We start from the raw sequence: 4,341 nt of genomic DNA, 5'->3' as shown, positions 1-4,341 counted from the left end.
CAAAGCGTAGGTGCATGAACCAGTTGAAAAAGTCGTTCGACAAGCAAAATCACCACAGGGGGATGACCCATTCACATTGATAAGTGAAAAATGGTTTCTAGATATGTTAGCTTGTCATGATCATGTTTTTGTAAATCATTTGTTGCAATTTAAAATGTAAAAGTGATGATGTGTTTTCCATCACTTGTTAAGAAACAATGATTTTCCTTCCTTTCATAGCTGGGGTATTATTTCCATTTTGATGTAAACTTGACCACCAAGTATGTGTTATAAACTCGTGACAAGTATGGGATGCTTGGGTAATTAGTTGGTATTGTAAAAAAAGCATGTAATTTGCAAAAAATGTGCTAAAAGTTTGCATGGGATGCAGGTGTTGGCTCATCACTTATGGCTCTAAAGAACAAAGGTGAAGGAGAAGGACGAGTGACCTATCAGGACACTTGTAGTGCAGACAAGGTACAAAGAAGTTGTAGAATATTTGCATGATTTTGGACGACCAAAAGCTCCTCAGTCAGGAGGATTGAACTAGGTGGATCTAGACACATGTAGAAGTCAAAGAGGGTTCAGAAATGGTCAAAATTCAAAGTGGTCAGATTGCTCTCAAACTAGTACCAGATCGAAGTGCTCATCTCCCTAATTCCAATAGTGTAAATGACACTCAAACCCGAGATTGTATGGAGGAGATAGAGCTAGTCAAAGTTGGGCAGTGGGCCAGGTTTAAGTGTCCTACAATTTGACCAACAGTAGGGCATGAAACCTAGCTCCCAAAAGTGGGCAACATTTTTGCCTCTTTAAAATGCCCAATAACCCTTATTTTCGTTAAAAATTAAAATGACCAAAATAGTCATTAAAAACAAAGAATATATATATAAATAGGGGTAACAGGCCACCACCCCCGCTAGTTAGTTGTGTGTGTGTGTGTATATATATATATATTAAGGTTGGGGTGGCAGGAGGTCAAACCCCGCCACCCCCGGCCGAACTCCCAAATATGAATTCAAACAAACACTATTATAACGATGGGCAATGGGCGGGCCACGTCCAGTGGACCTGAACCACGCCAGCCCCTCAATGCCACTTTTTACTCTGTGGCTGGAGGGGTTTGGACCCGCCCATCTAAAATGGCTAGCTCGCCGCTCAGGCACCCACACCAACACAAATAATCGTTATCAATCTGCGCCACTTTTTAAAACAAAACATACCACGGTTACAACAAACCGCCCCATAAAAATGGTTTTATGGAGTTTTTTTAAAAACTATATGCTATGGTTGCGGTTCAACAGGATTTGAACCATAACCACCCCACCTCCAATTTTTTGCCACAACCACTAGACAACATGTGGCGGCTTTGTAATGTCTGCCACCTAGCCACAATATAAATGCTTGTTTCTCAGTGCAACGGGGGATGGAGCACGACGAAACAGAGAGCGACGAATGGAAGACAATTGATGGATGGAGGTGTGGCAGTGTAGAGGGGTCTGCTTTGGGCACAAAAATCGAGGCAAGTTCCCAAAATATTCTAGGGGAATATTCTCATGTAGATTCTTAGGAATCTTGGAGATTCCGTGGGAGGTAAAATTTCATTTGATCAGAATGTAATCAAGTTCATAGTCATTTTTCTCAAATTTTCACAGGGAACACAATGGCAAGGTTGGATTCGCCTTTTGAGTAGTGGATTTGCAGATTCCCAACAGGAGAATATTCGAGAATCTTGATGGAATATTCGAGATTCCTTAGAGGCTGAAATTTCCTAGATCCAAAATGCAGCCATCTTTATACTCATTCTTCTCAGAATTTTGTAAGGATCTCAATGGCGAGATCAGTTTTCTAATTTGAGTTGCAGATCTCTAGTGAACCTAGAGGAGGGAACCTTTGGAGAATCACGAGGGAATCTAAAATATTATTAAAGGCCTAGATTTTTCTGGCATCAGAATTCAACAAATGGATAGTCGATTTTACACCTCTCAGTGACACAAATTCAGTGGTGCAGTTAGATTTTTCAGTTGAGCCTTCTATTGTTTGTCAATTTTCCATATTGGTGAGACGGTTTCTGATTTCAAAGCATGGACAGTCGATTTTATGCCATTTGATGCCATGATTTCGATGGTGCATTCAGATCTAGTAGCTAAGTATTATATTCTTTAACCAACATCAGAGTTGAGGTATATTAAGTGTTGTTGTCATGTACTTCTTTGATCATTTGTTGTGTTATGTACTATGTTGTTTTGATTCCTTCTTGATGTATGATGCATAATATTTGTGTATATTTCATGTGAGATGTATTCATCATGGATTGTTATGTTTGTTTTGATTGAGATCCCTTTTTTCCATGATGGCGGGATACTCATCGTCACCATGTGTAAGTTTATGTCATGTTATAGGAGGTCTATTGTGAGTGATATTTCCTATAGCGGAATGTCTCGTGTAGAGACTTTGCCACTCATGTAGAGAGCACATGTCCTTGTATGACAGAAACCATATTCCATGTACATCTTCACCATTTCCACCATTGAATGAAGTGGCCAACACCATCTTGACACCGGGCTTGGAGACATAGTCCACACTGGATGAACTCTGTTATCAATGTCTCTTGTTTATGATTTGTTGATCGTCGTTATGTTTCCATTTGTTTAAGCATGCATATATGTTTATTTATGCTCTTATAAAATTCAATTCTAACTACCACAGAAGTAAAAGGTCTTGGTTAAATCTGGAAGTTGAGTCAACTCGAACCACTTATTGTTTAAAATGCTCATGAGTGCCCAAACTGTCTCAATTATGTTAATTTCCACTCTTTCCTTTCCCATGTAAGTATAAAACTAGTTGGTTTCAGGTAAGATGAAATGGAAGGTTATACATATAAGAATGCCATGCCAAAAAGTATATTCCAAACCTATGGTGATATACTTTGACTAGAATTTCCTCCCTAAATTATCCATACATATGTATCATATTTATACTACTTACTTAATCATGTGTTTTCTTCGTCAAAGTAGTTATCACAAATTTTATAACTGGTCGAGATGCCTATCTACATATTGACACATATCTAGCCTCATTAAAACATCACGGTATGCACACATGAAGAGTTTAACAATATCTTTAGGAAATACTATTAAATTTGTTTTTCACCCGTACTGGGAAAAATTACTCAAGATTTGAGCAATTCGATTATAACACTTTCACTCTTAGATTGAGGAGATAAATTCTAGGATGAATCATTTGGGTAGAAATATTATAAATTATTTTCCTTAATTAGCTAACATCATTACAATACAACAACTTAATTTATTTTTGTAAAATTTTATATCTCCAACCTAGTTCCTTTGTTATCCCCATTCCTTCATTATCGATATTGTTGTATAGTTTAGGATTATAAGTTGGAAATTCGATTACAATCCTCTCCCCAGTTATGATTGCATCAATGGATCTTATTTCTCTGGTCTAGTGAAAGTATAATTTAAACCATAACAATTATTATTAGTGGCAATTACTTTAGCAACATCATCCTCAATGTATGGATGTAATAATAATACCCAATTAGCCACACTTTATAGACATTAATTAAATTATGCAATATAACTGCAACATATACCACTAAGTATAGACATGAAACATTTCTTTTGTTCTGTCATTATACATATAATTAAAAAATATAAAAATAACCATAAGAAATAAACAATTTTTTCACAAACTATTCAGCTAACCGTCATTATTTCTTGGAAATATGGAGGAGATGAGCATGTTCCTCCCAACCATGAACTACCCTGCTAGTTCCCCCCCGATCTAATATTTTCCTGATCACAAGAATCAACAACCTCATTGATTCGTGTGTGGTTTATTTTATATATTTTCTTCTCAGTGAATTGTTTTTTAACAGTGTCCTACTTTAAGGTCTACCCACCTTTTTCCTAGGACTTTTTTTTTTAGTTTTTATGAAAAAAATACTTTTCATTTTCTTTAAAGCATGTTTTTCTCTCTCGTAGTGCTTTATTCCACCCCACTACGATAACTTTTTCTACACTTGCAAGTAATATTATACATTCTATTTCCCTTCCTTAATATTCCCAAGCAATTTATTTATTAAACTCAATAATAATAATACAATTACATCACGAAATAAGTCTTATCATGACCTCCCTTTCCATTAAACCCAATAATAGTTCAGGGTCTAAAAAAATAGTAATTGTCCAAAAAACAGAGTCATAGGGGAGCTACATCTCCCCCCCCCCCTCCAACTTTTATAAAACATTGTGCTCATTGTTCCCTCAATTCCATATTTCTCTTAAGACAGAAAATAAATGCATCATGCCTTTCATTCCTGAAATTATCCCTTTAGTA

Source organism: Pinus tabuliformis, chromosome 1_2, assembly GCF_031772625.1.
Source record: "Pinus tabuliformis cultivar Carrire ecotype Pingquan chromosome 1_2, CPIR1, whole genome shotgun sequence".
Taxonomy (NCBI): domain Eukaryota; kingdom Viridiplantae; phylum Streptophyta; class Pinopsida; order Pinales; family Pinaceae; genus Pinus; species Pinus tabuliformis.
Note: the sequence above shows the minus strand (reverse complement) of the source record.